Raw genomic sequence first — 16,993 nt, 5'->3', positions numbered from 1 at the left:
CTTTCCAACTGCAGGTAACAATATTTTATAGGAAAAATTATTAAAACGCTGCAAGTTATTACTGTCCTCTTTGAAAGAAAACCTACATTTTGCCATGAAGCACCTGGCTGGGAGAAAGCCCGGCTCATCACAGTGCCTATGCTGACCCTGAGTTGGAAAAGAAGAGAGGACACATCATCTCCTTGCACCTCAGACAAGCTGCAAGGACCTCGGAACAAAAGAGATCTCTTCAGAATGTGTGTCACCTCACTGGCCCCCAGTGTGTCCCCAGCCTGACCGCACCTGCCACCAGAGGCTGGTGGCTAGGGCAGGGATGGCACTTCATCCACCACGTCCAGTGCAAGCACCACACTGTGTTTCGGAGAGGAGTGCAGGCAGATGGGGTAGGAAGGCCTCCTCCTCTGTCAGCACTGCACACCCATGTGGAAGGATAAAGCAAAGAAGGAAGCTCTTGCTTCTCATTCCCAGTCTGGTGTCACGTATGCACCTTCTGCTGAAGAATGCAACCTAACTGGACTCCATAGGACTGCTCTGAAACTTGTTTTAAACATTTTATAATCTCACATGCTCAAAAGTTCACATGATTTTACAAGATGTTAATGATTTTCCCCACTGAGATAACAGCACCGAGAGAGGGCAGAGGAAAGTGGACAGCCAAATTTTTAACTGTTGGGAATTTTGTATCCATATCCAAAGTACAAGCACTTTATTGGCTCTCAAGTTTTCACTTTTCTACCACTTAATAATCACAAATATATTATATATGCCCTTTCCATTTTGTCATTCTTTCACCTTATTACATCAAATTTAATTTCCTGTGCAAGTGTATAATCTTTTCAGCTGCGACTGCCTCTGAAGCTTTTTGGTAATAAATAGAGCCTCGTCCTCCGGCAGGATGAGCCTTTATGAGCTGTGCTCCTGCAGATTAGTTTCCTGAAATGTTTGTAATGCTGTATGAGAACTGGCAAAAGAGGAAAACTAAAATAACACCCAAAAGGAAAAACAAACACAAAAACCTTTGCTTTCCTCTCACTCCTACGTTCAGGAGTCAAAGGAAATTTCATTTTGATTTGGGTAGATGGCAAATCCATGAAGGTTATTAATGTGTATCAGAAGAAGCCTCACAAAGTGTGAGACACACTATCCCTTGCTCTACAGCTCATTAAAAGCACGGCAGCGAGATGGCAGGTTGCTCTTTGTGCCCAGGGAACACAGAGAGCTGCAAGGGGTCACCACTCAACCAACCGCCTCTCCCTGCCACCTGCGCTTGGCTCTCTGACAGGTCCCCTCCACCGGTGAAAAGCCACATTCCATCAAAAAGCAAAAATGTCAACCAAGACGCAGTCATGCTTTTTGTGACGAGATAGCTGCGGTGGCAGGAAGGCAGACCAGCTGGCCTGCTGGGTCCTTTCCAGACCTCTGCCCCTGCTGAACACAAAACTCATTCTCTTCAAACCAGCTTTCCATTACCAGTGCTCACACACACCAAACCAACTTACTTACAAAAACGTATATCAAAACCAATTCTGAATGTTCAAAAATTCATCCACTCAGAAGAACACGAGCAACAGAGGTTATTATTATTTGTACAGCCTTCATGAAAAGGTGCTTAGACACAGATAGAGGAGACATTGGAACAAATGCAGAGAAGTCTGCAAAAGGTAATGTTAATGGTATTTGGCCAGCAGCAGTTACTGAGGGTGGCTGCACAGGCCAGTCCAGCAAAGCAGGATGAATGCTTGCTCACTTCAGTGGGAGATATAGCCTGCAGGAGCTTCTCTTCGTACTGATCCAGACAAGAGCCAGATTTGGAAAACTCCTCACCATTTAGCACACAAGTTACCTGAGTTGGGAACTACCCTCCCAAAACACACTGAATTGATCACTGAAGCGCGACCTTTCCCTTTCTGCTCACTGTAAGACTTTCATCTTCCTTTCCCAACTCTCACAACACTGATGTAGGAGCAAATCATTTACAACAAATATTGTCTTCCAAATACATATATAAATACAGCACATTAAACAGATACATATGTTTGGAGTAAACACTCATGTCTCCTCATCACTTTATAACTTCTGAAGCTAGACAAGCATTTTCAATAATTGAATCCTCTTCTAGCTTATCTGAGTAATCCATTTCCTTGTAATTCTGTTTTACACTTGTATCTGCAACACTTACTGTCTACAAAGTGGTTGATCAGTAAGAAAAAATTCCATGCAGCGAACCCTACTTAAACATAAGTCTCAGGTGTTACATGCAGTGCAATTCAACTGCCATCAGCAAGAAGAAACATTTTTCCATCAGCTTCAGTGGGAGCTGCAATGGGGCTACAAATAAGATGAAGATGCTCCATGCTAACAGTTATGTGGTATGCTGTGGACTGCTTCAGAACATAAAACAATGATGTAACCACTCTCATAAAACCAGTTTGCTCATGGTTTTACAGGACCTACGTGTGCTAACAGTTTCAAGTCAGAACAGTAGAAGAGAAAAACATGCCAACTACAGTGATCGTACATTTCTGGCCTCGTAGCCCAGAAATTAAATAACCTCCCTTCACTACATCTAGGTTTCAGTCTCCAATTCCTTATTCAGGATGAAGAAAAAAGACTCAATATATGGATTTAATTCCTATTGAAATCTTGGTCAAAGATGGTGGGTGATGTAAAGCTAAGCATCAAGGAAATAACTGCCATCATCTGGCTGAGTTTGGTAAAATGGAGTTAATTTACACTTCTTTAGGGATTCACTGGTGTGTGAAATTAATCTAATTTAGATTGACCAGAAACTGAAAATGGAATGAAGGAGAAAAGCAATTAAAGACCTTTTCTAAATGCAAAAATAGTACTGCTTTATGTGCAGCAATACAGTCAAAGTACAGAACCTTCATGCTACTGTTACCACCCCCTCCTGCTTGAGGAAAAGAATAACAGTCTGAATATCTACATATCACCACTGTACCAGAATAACTTCATCCAAAGGAGATATTGGCAGAATGTTTCTACCAGTGTCTGTGAATAAATACATTTTCAAGTTAAAACAGCTCACTATTCTGCATACAGACCAGGCCTAATAGATAAGCATCTGCTGGAACAGCTCGGTGTAACTGATTGTACATGTGGCTTAACATTTACTTCAATGATTTTTAGCACCTTCACATTATTGTTTCTGCGTTGTTCCAACAAGCAATGGTTAATGTAAGATGCAGACATTCACATACCGTATACTTATGAATAACTGGTTCCCAGAGATGTGGCAGTGATAACATTGTCATCGTACGATTCAGAGTTAGCTCGCTGTAGATCACATATCAGAAGAGGGGCCCACCTGCAAGCATAACAAATCCAGATAGTAAGTTCATCATGTTCAGAGGTTTACATCAAGCTCTGTTAATATATTTGTGTGTTTTCACATATTCCTTCTCTGCATTAACAGGTCTCTGCCTTTCTCAGGCTTACAGAAAACGTTTTGCTGTTCATGATGGCAAGTAAAAAACATCCTGCTATAGCTAAACAAAAGGCCCACTGCCCCAGACCAAATTTCAGGCATGCTATCAAAGCAATGACAGCTAGTTTTGATATATGCCGTAGGCAGCCAGTGCAGATACGAAAAATGAGCTTGTACTGGCAGCATTGTCTCCAATGGCAAGACACATGGTAGCAAACAAGCAAACTTTCCAATTTAAGAGCTGAAGAAGATTTTTCTTACTAAAACAAGTAGTAAAATCACAACTGATTGGAACAAACACAGGTTCAAGCAACCTAAAAGTCTACAGCATTAAACAAAGAAAACCCATTTGAATGACATATCCCTGTAAATAAGTGTTTGAAACAAGAATTAAGAAACTCTCACTTGTTAATTGTATTGACTCATCAGTGATGCATGAGGGTGTGGATAAAGCAACAACATGCAGTTATTGATACAAAAGGCAGATTAATTGGGTTCTCTTTATTTTGAAAATGTAAATAATATGACTTACAGGATACTCATAAATATACCCAGACACACACGTACAGACACACCCATGGCGATGAGAAGTTGCCATCAGATAAAGTCTGTGCTCTCTACTTGGTCTTCAACAAGTGTAAAACCATGTAAAGATTTATATTAAGTATGTAAAGAACATACTCCCTGATCAAAAAAACAAAAAACAAAAAACCCAAAAATTACGAGTAAAGGGTGCACTTCCCGTAAGCATGATGCTAATATGTAATACCTGATGTTTGCCTGCTCTGAAACAGTATAAATACAAGCTGGCAAACACAGTCAGCAGAGTAGTGGACATATGTATTTCAGTATGCACATACTTAAATGGCAGGCTGAGGTCAGTTGCTGGGCCACAGCATCCAGCAACAGTAAGCAAGACGGTGAAGCAGTGACTGCTAATAGCGCATGAAGGCACCGATCTATCAGCAGGATTTCAGCATCACTCCCCTTCACTGGGGAGAGTGCCATTCTTCCCAGCAGGCAGGCAGGCAGGCAGCTCCTCTAGCTCTGTGCTGGGGCTGGGGAGATTCCCATGCTTCCCAGCTGCAACAGACTGGCTGAGGCTGAGGCACCATCTCATTCACTCACCTGCCTCCACTCTGTAACCCCAGCAGTGGCTCTTTCCTCTCCACTCACAGTGCCCTCTGACTGCTCAAGCTATGAAAGGCTCAGTGGGAAACTCACGGAGATCTGATGCATGTAAATCCAGCCTGGGGCTACCAGTAACTAGGTGCACACGTTGGATGACATCAGGAGGACCAAACAAATGCACGCTGGCAGGGCTGCAGCCCTGGACAGGCAGGGGACCCAGCACGAGCTGAACTGACTGGCTGTGGGAGCTTGCAGGGTGGCTGAACCACCACCAAACTGGAAGCACTTTTGACCTGACAAGGGCTTCAAAGCACAAACCCGCCTGGGGAGTTTTGCCAGAAAGCACATGAAGAGGGCTCACCAGGCCCTCGCTTTCCGAAATGCCAAAAGATGAGCAGGTACCTGCATTCCCAGATGCACAGGATGAAAGAATGAGACAGTGTTACCTGGATTTGGCGGACAGCTTTAACTTGCAAAATACACTTAGAATTTTTAAAGAACATATATCCCTAATTTTTCGCATCCAGGCTTAATGTTATAAAGTCATTTCCCTAAAACAGACATTTTTCTGAGTGTTAGCTAGATCCATTCTATTGAACTGCTTAAATTTGCTTCCTAATAACTCTGCTTTACCTACAATTCTTTCTCAACCTGTTGAAGGCTTAAAGAGAATCTTCCCTCACAGAAAAATAATTTGCAGCAAACTCCCTAAAAAAGGATGCTGCTAAATATATCCAGCTGTCTTCAACAGGAAAATACAGCAAGACGTGCAACTCATTCTTTTTCTGGTTGCAGATTTCTTTGGAGTTATTTATTCAATGTGTCCCTAATGAGTACATCTAATCATTTACCTTGCATCGGTTCATTTACTTCCTAAAAAACTACCGGAACTTTTCAGGTGAATAATTTATTTAAACATTTTTCCTTCACATTTTTCTTGCTCCCTCTTAACAGTACTCTTGGAAAATAAACTCTCTATGCCAGAAGTCCTAAATCAAAAAGAATGATCACAAAGTAGCTACATTGTGAACTGAAATATATCGGGACACATGGAACCAAGTGAAACAGCCCTCCATTTCTTGTGAATCAGTTCAAACCTAATTCAGTTTGGTAGCCATCACCAGCTACCGCTGGCTTCCTGCTGCTCTGTACCCTGTTGGAAATGAGTTTTAATTCTCCATTTGATCCCTTTTGCTCATATTCCTTCACTGAGTCTTTCTTGACTGGTCCAAAGGAGATTTTCAAGGCCACAAGTCATGCTCACAGTTGAGATGGAGGGATCTCGGAGCCCATGTGGGAGAAAGCCAAAACTGCTCAAAAGAAAACACTTCTGATGGAGCAGGAGGGACTAAGAGGCAGCTATTAAGAGTCGACTGCACTACATGTGAGCCTGACAGTTTTCAAGCTCTGTCACAGATATCTTTCTGGCAGAGACTTCCTAGAGCCTTTCCTTCGGTGAGAAGGAAACACCAAAGCCTCCAAAATACACTTAGAAATTGCAAGTTCTAGAAGAGCCTCTTTAAGGCAAAGGCAAAGTCTTTCAAGGTGAAGCAGAAGCATGGAAGGTGTGGTGAAATCTGAAAATGGAAACAGTATCGGAGGTATTTACATACATGATTCTGGCAATTACGGAAATAGCTAGTGTTGACAGGAATACACTAGGGATCCAGCACTTAAAATCTTGGTGGGAGAAAGACTGGGAACTAAACCATACAAATCAATGTAGTCGCTACAGAAAGAGAGAACTGCAAGAACAGACACACAGCTCTTTTCAAAACTGTTTATTGTCTGTGGTTAGTGGTAATCTCCAGTGCCATCGATTAAGACCTTCATTTTCACAAGCCATATTATAAGGAAATGCAAAAATTAGGCACAGTTAGAAAAAATAATGGAAGCAGAAACGTAATTTTTGCTGCCAGCTTGCTTACATGTAGGTGTGCTATCACTTCTCAAAAATGTGCCTACTGGTCTTAAGACAACCTTAAAACTGCATTTATACATACTAATCTACAGATAAGTTACTCTCATACCCCAAAGAAGTCCTTTCTGACAACAAAGTACAACACTGAATAGGCAAATATGCAATATTCTGCATTATAAATATCCATATTAATGTACACAGCATAGTCACAACAGGGCTGAAGAGGCCTTGCAAACATGTGCCTATAAAACCACTGCTGTGCTCTAGGACTTACCAGGATTTTGGCAATTCTTCAATAAACACTATTTTCTCATTTGAAAAATTAATAAGGACTTACAAAATGGACAAAGTATCTAAACCAAGTACTCAGATTGATTGTATACTGGCACTGAATTGTTTACTAAAATCAGGGCTAAGTATTAAGCCTCAAAAACTCCCTAGATACATATTTTATTATGAATTACAAAACAAACTACAGCTTCTAATTAAAAAAAAATATAGCTGTGAATAAACTCTCAGAAAAATATATTTTAATTGAAAGAAAAAATGTGATTAATGATCAAGAAAAACTTTCCTCTCCTTTGCTCTCAATAAATTTAAGGAATTAAGGAAAAATACAAAACAAGCACAATGACAAGTTTCTTCTCTAACCACTTCTCCCCATGCACTCCAGCAATACTCTGGAAGGAACACCAGCAGTAGTTTCTCAGTAACCAGGAATTACATTGCTGATAACAGCAATTCCGTTCTTCTTATGTCTGAACACAGATAAGCCATCAACAAGTGGGAGGGGAAGCGGGAAGAGAACGAGAGAAAAAAACCCACAACTGCAAACAGGGAGCAAGCTGCAGTAGGGAGTTCCACAGCGATGCACACCGATCTCCCGTCTGACAGCAACAGGGAATTTAGAAACAGCAGAGCACAGGCACTCCCTGGCACAAAGCCGCACAGGACTGAGGAACGTGCCAGAGCTGTAGGGAAAATAAAGCACTAAAATCCCCAGGAAAACAGTATTTTTTTCTTTGATTGTCTTTGATAACCTGCACAGAGGGCATCTCAAACCAAAAACTACTCACTGGATTCTCTCTGACATGACACACCCCACCAGTACTAGTTAATCAAGTGCATTGTTCTTTTCCACACCACAACCTGCTTTGACCTTTCTCTTTTTCCTGACTAATTTTATCCCTTTTTTAATTCTGCCCTTCATTTTCATGGATTTAGTGATCACAAAATACAGTGAGAGTGACAGACAGTAAACATTACTGGAGGCTGTTGCACTTGGACTGTGATGTGAATGATCATCCAGAGGCGGGTGTTTGAGCTCAAAGCTAGGTCACTCACATACCTGTCCCTCTGAAGATTAACACTTTTGAGAAACAACCTCCAAAATCAAGTTCTAAACCCAAGAGTATTTCACAGTAACATGGACTGCTATTTCTGATGCAGGAATGAAACTTTCATTTCAGAGAACAAAAGGCACTAAACGGCATATGTTGTCATACGTAAGAATAGACACTGCGGCTATGAAAGCATGCAAATAAAAAATTCTGCTCCCTAACATCCCAAGTACAGGTGAGAGACAAGCAAAAAAGAAAGCTGGAGAGTAGGTCTAAAAAAGCACAGAGAGATTTGATCACTAATCAGACAGAAACCCATCCAAGAGTCACAACTGTCCCTGCAGGCTCTGAGAGACAGAATTAAATTGGCTTAGTACTATATTCAAAAATGAATTCAATCAGATGACATTAAGCAGGATTAGTCTGTGGTACCATGTTGCTCTCACAAGCTGTCTCCAGAAGGGTAAGTGGAAGGTGAAATCCTGTTTTTCAGGATGAGATTACGTCTATGCACTGAGACACACAGCAACGGCACATCTGACGAGGGCAGCTTAAAGTTGGTGCTGGACATTCAGAGGGACCTGGATATGCTTGTAAGGTGGGCCAATGCCAACCTCATGAAGTTCAACCATGCCAGGTGCAAGGTCCTACACCTGTCCCAGGCACGGCTACAGGTTGGGTAGAGAAGAGATTCAGAGCAGCCCTGCGGGGAAGGACTTGGGGGTGCTGGTCGATGAGAAAATGAACATGAGCCGGCTGCAGTGTGAGCTTGCAGCCCAGAAAGCCAACCGTATCCTGGGCTGCATCAAAAGGAGCGTGACCAGCAGGTCGAAGGAGGCGATCCTGGCCCTTTATTCTGCTCTCGTGAGACCTCACTTGGAGCATTGTGTGCAGTTCTGGTGTCCTCAACATAAAAAGGACATGAATCTGTTGGAACAAGTCCAGAGGAGGGCCACGAGGATGATCAGGGGACTGGAGCACCTCCTGTATGAAGACAGGCTGAGAGAGTTGGGGCTGTTCAGCCTGGAGAAGAGAAGGCTGCTCTTAAGATGATCTTAAGGTCCCTTTCAACTCAAACCATTCTACGATTCTATGACTATGATTTCATCTCGCACTATAAAAGGATGGTATGTGATAGATGAGCCAGAAGTGTGAGTTTCAGATTCTGCACATTTATTCATTGGCTGTGCAGCTTCATCACTTTCTGGTTTGTGAAGAAGAGAGCCTCACCATAACCTCTGCCAGGAGTTTTTATCCAGTTTCTCTCAGTCAGATCTGTCTCCTGGAAAAACTGAAATACTCTAGGTGAAATCTATTTATCTTTGTTTGTAAGGGAGCATGCTGGTCCTTAGTTGGAGAAACAAGTTCTGTACAGGAAGCAGTTTCTGTGCTAAGCTGGTGGGCTGTAAACATTGCACATTTCATAGGCTCACCCATGACACCCCTCCTTTGCTACCAGCACCTACCAAGACTTCTGCTGCCTTCTCTACATGGCATGCATCACAGAGCACCCTGCAAGCAGAGTGGCAGTAGCTGACAGGAAATAAGGTAGATAGAAACTACAGTCACAATCTAGAGGCAGATAGTGACAACTGAAGAATCAATGGTAACAGGCTTAGGAAATCCAAATTGTTTCCCTGAGGAAGACTTGGAGGAAATGGAGTAACCCCTTTCAAAGTGCAAGTCCCATGCATACGAGACTTAACAAGCCTCACCTTCTCATGCCTCCTTCTATTTAGCAAATTTAGTTCTCAGGAGAGGCATCTCACCATCACTGCCAGACACAAATTCTCTCATTTGCAAAGCAGGCACATGCATCCCAGGCTGTGACTAGGAAAGCTACTGATCACATCATTTATATTAACAAACATCTCAGCTCTGCCACACCAGAAACAAGCTAGATTTACCAGTCAAGACAGAGATGCTTTAGCCATCATTTACCTAGTCATTAGGGAGGTGTTCCTCCATCACATGACACAACCACATAGCCATATAAACTCTCAATCTCGGTTAGCAATGCCACTCTTCCTCCCATGACTCCCCTCACCAAGACTGCATTTAGGCTGCATGACATTTTGAAGCAGTTCACAGATTTTAAGAGCACGAACGCACCACATGCCCTTCTCTGGCACCACATTAATCACCCTACTTTAATGACAACTTCTACTGATAAACCACCCTCTGCACCTCACTGTCTTCCTCAGTAGAGGTATTTAGAACTGTAAATTAAACATGCCCTTTCCCATACCCTGCCAATTTCCCATACACTAGCCATTGAGACAAAGCCATTGAGAACATCAGCTAGCAGTTAGGGATGAAAAGCAGCAGCGATCAAGACCCGAGTTTTACCAGCCATTTGATGAGTGACCTTGAATCTCTCAGTCTGTTTTTTCCTACTTACAAAGAATAATCATACTTCTTTTCAGCTATACTGAGAACCAGAGGTGCAAGATGCTACTTACTACTGGTGTGTATCTACACCACCTATTACTATATGGAACTACAGATAAGAATGGCCTTCAACTAAACAAACATAGCTACAAACAGAGAACATATGATTTTGTAGTATTAATTCTTAATTATTTTACTCTCCTCCAGGAAACTCAAGTCCACAGCTGAGCACGAATAAAGACACAAGATCTTCATGATAAGAAAAGCAAAACAATGGCCTGACATGACCTAACGAAAGCACAGGATACTACTCCCCCAGGGCAGAAATCTCCTTATTCCAAAACTTCCTTTCAAGTGCTCTGAATACGTTACTAGACAAAGAAACAAGAAATTCACTTTTGCAAGGCAGCAACATTTTTTTTTTAAATAGCAGCATCTGACATTATTCCATAACTTTCCAAAGATCAATGTGCTTTTTGTCAGATGGGATCTTAAAACTTCAGAATAAAACAAATTTAGGCCTGAACTGCAACACAAAGGTACATGCAATAAACTTTAAATATGTCAAAAGCTTCACTGGAAAAAGGTTCGCTGAAAGTTTATCATGGAGTTAAGGCTCACACAGCATTGCTAGATTGACCTCTGTGCTGCTAGCAGTGTATGGTGCTACCGACTCACAGGACTTGAGAAACAGACTGAGCTTTTAGCTGACACAGATTTCATACTGCACCATGGAGGGCATCTCACAATCTGTCTTTGTCCCTGATCCTCATGATAATGTTTCTTTCCTCTCCTCATCTATGAGATACATACCTTGTAAATTCAACGTGTCTGAACACATAGAGAAGCCTGCATCTTCACCAAAGCCTTCAGACATTACTACTGGGAAAATAATAGTCACCAAAACAATAAAAAAAAAATGACTTATGTCACACAGTACCATCATTTTACTATTTTCACACAGCTTCCTATCTGGAAAGCATTCTCAAAGGAGCACATTCTGTCTTCCTCCCAAGACCTCTTTTGTATCCTTGTTTCCTATGTAAAAAAACCTGCAGTCCCCAGTGTGTGAAATGTCACGCCTCTGTCTGTCTGTCTTCCCCTAATAATTTCTCTCAAGACATTTAACAAAGAGGTAGCAATCTCAAAAGCACTCAGTTGCCAGAAGTTCATTCCAATTTCAACTTGTGCTGAAACAGACTAGAGATGGTCAGTGTCCACATTAAGAGAAAAACCTTCCATGCTGATTCCTAAGACAGCACAGAATCTGCAGGTGAAACAGATGTACAGAGAAGCAAAACTGCTGAAAGCTGAAATTCACAACTACAGGTGAACCCAGATCCTAAATAAAAGTGGAAAAGGAAGCAAGTTTCAGCACCACAGCACACTGCTCAATTAGCTTGTCTTCTGCATGTTCTTGACCCACTCCAGACACCTTGTCTTGACAGACAAGCCTGCTGTCAAGAGGGCTATCTCAGCAGCACAGATATGACCTGGCCAGTGTGACCTGGCCATCAGTTCAGGGGCCAGATCTTTGCCTCCTGTTACCCAACAGCACAAACATAGCCAGGGACTACATCCAAAAGACAGGCACTTTACAGGAAGCTGGGGTCCATGATTTTACTGAGTGTTGAAAACTTGGAGGCATTTTCCAGTGCTTCTGTTGGGTGCAGCACTGAAGGAGCAGAAAACCAGGGAAGTGGGAAAGTTCCCAAATACACACATGTACCACTGCCTCACAGCAATGCCTCTTGAACCTCCTGTCCCACCACTCTTCCATATTTGACCAGAATTTGAATGACAGTAAGTCCAGATATACAAAAGCACTGACTGTGAGACAACCCTGCTAAAGCTGTTTCTGGAGCTGAGATTTGCTGCTCAGCATACAGCTGCTTCAGAACAAGTGCCCAGCCCTCCCCATGGCCCGCCCCTGCCTGCTTCCATGTCCCCATACTGGACGTACACTATGCAGTTTCTTCTCAGTCTCATATGACTGCCACAAAAATCTACTACTGCAGACATCGGTTTGTTGCCTACTCATCCTAGACCCAGCACTCATTATACATCTAAAACCAGTAACCTGTGCATACTTCCAGAGGGGACTTCCTTCACTTTCAGTGGACAAATTAATAAGCAGCACATACAGCTCGTTTAATAGAAATATGTATCACCAAGAAAGAGTTGTGGAGATGTTAACTGATTTACAGTTCTCCACACACAAATGTTCAAGACTGAAATCTGCAAGAGAAAAGTCTGTGACATCTCTATGCTTCTTTTAAAGTACCAGGTAAATACTGGACAACATAGTATTGTACCAGAACTCCACAGATGTGTTAATTAATTATATCTTCCTTTAAGTGGTCTGCCTTAAGTCATTTTTATCCACTGGTTCCACCAATGCTTTAACCAGAGACCTTCCTGCAACATTCCTGCAACACAAAAAGGGTCTTACCACCTCGTCTAAAATGGAACTACTCTTATTTAACATCCTGACAAATAGAAAAAACCAGTGCTGCCCTCTGACCCAAGCATTTAAATTCAGGAGCTAGTTATTCCCTCGCTGAAGTATGAAATTTGTCAGTCGTCCTCTGTGGGATTATCCCTAGCCCAAATCTTGTCCTCAAGATCTTTCTATGGGGAGAAACCTTCCATGTCAGAGATCCCTGTAAGACTGGGAATTCGAATGGACATCAACGGGATTCTCCTGAGCCACACACTAATCTGTTAAGGAATGGCTCCTGCCAAATGCTCCCACACCAAGGACCTTCCGTTTCCAAGATTTTAATGAAACTTTGGAAATACTAAATTGTTGGAAGAGAAACTGGGATAAAAGTCTAGGGTGTAGGTAGTGGAAACAGAAGTCCTGGTGAAATGAGCTATTTAGCACCACACATGGTGAAGGTTTTTGTGATCTTCATACTGGGGAACAACTGAACAAGACTGGCCAACTGCTGACAGATGCTGCTCTTATACTGAGCAAGGATCCTTATTGGAGTTTCACGAGGAACAGAAACAGGTGTCAGCACTGAGTTGCTCATGAACAGAGGTCTTTGGCCTGGCTACCTAACATCATGAGATGGACAGTTTGAGTTTGTGATCTGTATCTCACCGGGAGAATGTTACAAAGCTCCCATCACCTGAGTCTCCCACGGAGTTTTCCAGTGCAGTGTTTCAGAAATCCTGAAGCCCTCAATGAGAAGCTGCTGCTTTGAAAACAGTGGGAGAAAAGCCACAAACCTGTAACAGACATAAATATACACCCCCCTCGAGTACTCATTGCAATTGCAACGAAAACCGTGTAAACCTGAAATGATACAGTATTGTCTCTGGTTCTTCACAACTGGCTGCTTTACTAAAATGTAACAAAACTAAAACAAACAAGAGAGATGAACTTCAGTACTGCCCTGTGGAAAAGCAGTGCATCCGCCAAGAAATATGCTCATGCTGCTGCCACTGCAACACAGAAGAGTGTGATCATTATCAGGTGAGTTATAACCAGCAGCACTGGAATAATAATCTTATTTTGCTGTAAAAATATTTTTTAATTGCTGTATTTTGTTACACATCACATACTTGTGTCACAAATTATATTAAAAACATGCAGATACTAATGACACTTCAAACATACTGTGTAATGAAAAATACAACTAAACAACTTTGAAAGTGATTTACTACTTTTTCCCCACACCTGGTATGAAAAAACTACTATATCAATTTATTTATTTTATATTATCAAAAGTGGTCATTTCTTTTCCCTACCAGTTCATAGCATTCTGCTTCCACTTTTGCAATTTAGGAAACTCAGAGTTTCATCTGCTGGTGGGAGGGAAAAGATTTGAACAGCTAGAAGTAAGTGCAACTACAAGAAATGGCCTGTAGTTGAAAGACAGATGACAGCAGGATAGAACACGTAACCAGAATATTTTAGAAGTCTAAAATTTTCCTTCCAATTGATATAATATGGACAACAGATGGGTTTTAAACACAGCTCTTGGTACAACTTTGCATGTGAGAAGGAAAATAATTTGGAGTTCATGGGAACAGGAGCAGACTGTTCTGTGGATCCAGTTGGTATCATTCTACAGCCTTAAACTCTCCTGCAAAAATACTGTAAGTAGAACAGCAGGAGTCCCAAAATTCACCACACTAGCTCAATAAGCCATTTCTATTCACAAAGTATATAGAAACATAAAATGATTAGGGTTGGAAAGGACCTCAAGATCACCTAGTTCCAATCCCCCAACATAAGCATATATGTTACTTCAGGAGCATGTGTAGGACCCAGTGATGTCACTATGTCTTTGCAATCTGCCTGAAGATAAAGTTTTACTTGGTGGTTTTGCTAATCAAGCACCAGATACACGAGGCAGATATTCATGGGCTTCGCTTCTCACTGTGCATTAAGTTTTCCACCTGACGTAGCATTTTCTTCACATGCTCAGCAATGCACTCACCAAACTGCCCAAGATGAGCCTAGCTGCGTGTAGGAGGCTTCCAAGCAACAAAGGACAAGAGAAGCAGAAAGGACTGTGAACACACAGGACATCCTCCCAAGTACACCAGAAGCATCACTGACAACACAAAGGAAAACAATACAAGCAGTATCAAAAGCGTAAGTTTAATCCCTTTAATTACTTAAATTCTTCCTGTTTAAATCTTAAACTACCAAACTGAGGAAAAAAAAACCTGTGCGAGAGAGAAGCCAAGGCCACTCCTGGTTTGCCTGCTGTTGCTGGTGAGGCCCAAGCCTTGACCATCGTGATCTGGGAACCACAGTATGGTTTTGAAAGACTATGAGCTCTGTGCCCATCGCAACAAAGACTAACAGTTCCTACGAAACGTCCACTAATGACAAGAGTGTTTTGCTAACAAGTGGACATGGTGAAGGTTATGGGTACAGTGTAAGACCAGCCCCATTTGCAGGTCTCCTCAAAAGTCCCCCCACTGCCTCCCCTTCTTCCAGACATTTACAGAGCTCAGTCGCAATATCCTGTATTAAAAGGGAAACCAGAGCAACTGTGCTGTCACCAGATGCAGAGGGACAGACACCACCTGGCATAAATCAGGGGACTTGAACATATCCAAGCTGCCCATGGAACCAAGCCGATTCATGCCTCCCAAAGGTTTAGTGCAGATGAGTCTGAGGGTGTCCCTGATGGCACTATGCTGTTTTAGGAAGCACTGGTGTGTCCCGTAGACCCCAAAACATTTTGTAGTCTTCCCAATAGCTATCTTAAGCAAGATTTTGCTCAGGCAGTTACCCTTCGAATTTTCCAGATACTTCAAATGCAAACTTGACAAAGTTTAACGAAGCCAGAGTAAAACTGGCTGGTTCTGCATTGCACCCACTCAATAGAAGCATCTCTTCTCTCCACTCTGCAGAAGTGGAGTTAGAGCAAGTGCTAGTCACTCTAACACCCACCACAACAAAATGTCTTAAATCACAAATTTCCACCTTGAACTTTACCAATTTGTTTGGGAGGAAAAAAAGACCCTTTCTTCTAAGCACAGCATTTAACATCTGGATGCAAGTCTGTGCATGCTGCTCTTCTCTAATGCCTTAGCTGCTGACTGTATCTTAGTTGGGCTATTTCCTCTCTTAAGTAGACAGAACTGTAGTCCAAAGCAGCATGTAGCCTGACCTCTGTGATGATTTGTATGACCTTTAATAGCATAAATACTATGAGCAAAGGTGCTCATAATAAGTAGCGCAACTATTGATTGCTCTGAGAATGGTCACTTAAAAACAGACACACAAACAAACAAAAGACAAGGTTCAAATCCTGTGGTCAGTTTTAGCACGAAACATCTACTGTCTCCCTATGGATCGATAGCAGAATACAGCATCTGTCTACAGTACATCTCCATAACATAAGGAAGTGGAATTGACATAAACAGAACACAGCACAACAATGGCATTTTTGTGCCTAACTCATACTAATGAATAATTGGAGTTGTTATTAATGAATAATATGAAAAACATTCAGCGTAAGGTATTGTGATTTATACCCCAAACTCAGGAACTGTGTAGCAGAACCAGGAACTGAACCTATGGGTTTTAAGTCCTCGCCTAGCCTGCTCGTCACTAGACCGTATTTCCTTAGGTAGAACGTTACAGTAAATACATCCAGTCAGCTGTGTACCCTTGAGCTTGTGTGATCGCACGTCACAGACAGTAAAACATACCACCATAGAAGGGATATTCCATGCATACAACACTGTCATTTCTAGTTTCATTGCAAAGCATTTGATTTCCAAGTGTAAACTCAAGCATTAAAAGCGGTTTTACAGGTGAAATAAAACATACACTGAAGCAGGGACTGTCATTCTAGTCTTCAGGGTATCTTTAAAAAGCGGTTATAAAAAGTCATCATTCCATTTCAAATCTACAAAAATGACACATCAGCAGAATGAAAAAAACTTTTCTCTCATTAATGCACCCAGGCACCTTACTGCAATACACCAGCAGAACAGCCTCACTGCTGAAGGAACTGAACTGGCACAACCACAACAGAAAGGATTTTAATCTACAAGCACTGCACTGTGGAAAGCAACTGCTCAAACAAGCATGCTCTATGCAGATAAACCAAATCTTTCATGCTGCACTTCGAAAAACAAATTCCATGCACAAAGCAAGGTTTCGCTACAAACATCTCACATGTGTGGAAAGGTTCAGCTGAGGTAAAGACAGCACACTGATTTCTGGTTGGTGATACGAGCTCTCCACAATATGGAAGTGTTTTGTATTGATGCTCCCAAAAA

General features: G+C 41.9%; 2 protein-coding genes across 3 annotated transcripts in view; one reads left to right on the top strand and one right to left on the bottom strand.

The window, feature by feature from the left end:
- Positions 1 to 3,328, bottom strand: part of HIVEP2 (HIVEP zinc finger 2) — a 104,945-nt gene extending 101,617 nt beyond the window's left edge. For both annotated transcript variants that reach the window (XM_061378314.1, XM_061378312.1), the window contains exon 1: positions 3,222 to 3,328. The gene's annotated coding sequence lies outside the window, so the exon portion shown is untranslated. The remainder of the gene's footprint in view (positions 1 to 3,221) is intronic.
- LOC133225726 (basic proline-rich protein-like) overlaps positions 1 to 16,993 on the top strand; it is a 47,389-nt gene that overhangs the window by 7,136 nt on the left and 23,260 nt on the right. The gene's annotated exons all lie outside the window — the stretch shown is intronic.

Source organism: Neopsephotus bourkii, unplaced genomic scaffold, assembly GCF_033783945.1.
Source record: "Neopsephotus bourkii isolate Nb327-2 ecotype Australia unplaced genomic scaffold, CSIRO-AGI_Nbou_v1 NB_1765, whole genome shotgun sequence".
NCBI lineage: Eukaryota > Metazoa > Chordata > Aves > Psittaciformes > Psittacidae > Neopsephotus > Neopsephotus bourkii.
Note: the sequence above shows the minus strand (reverse complement) of the source record. Positions and strands in the feature narration are given on the sequence as shown.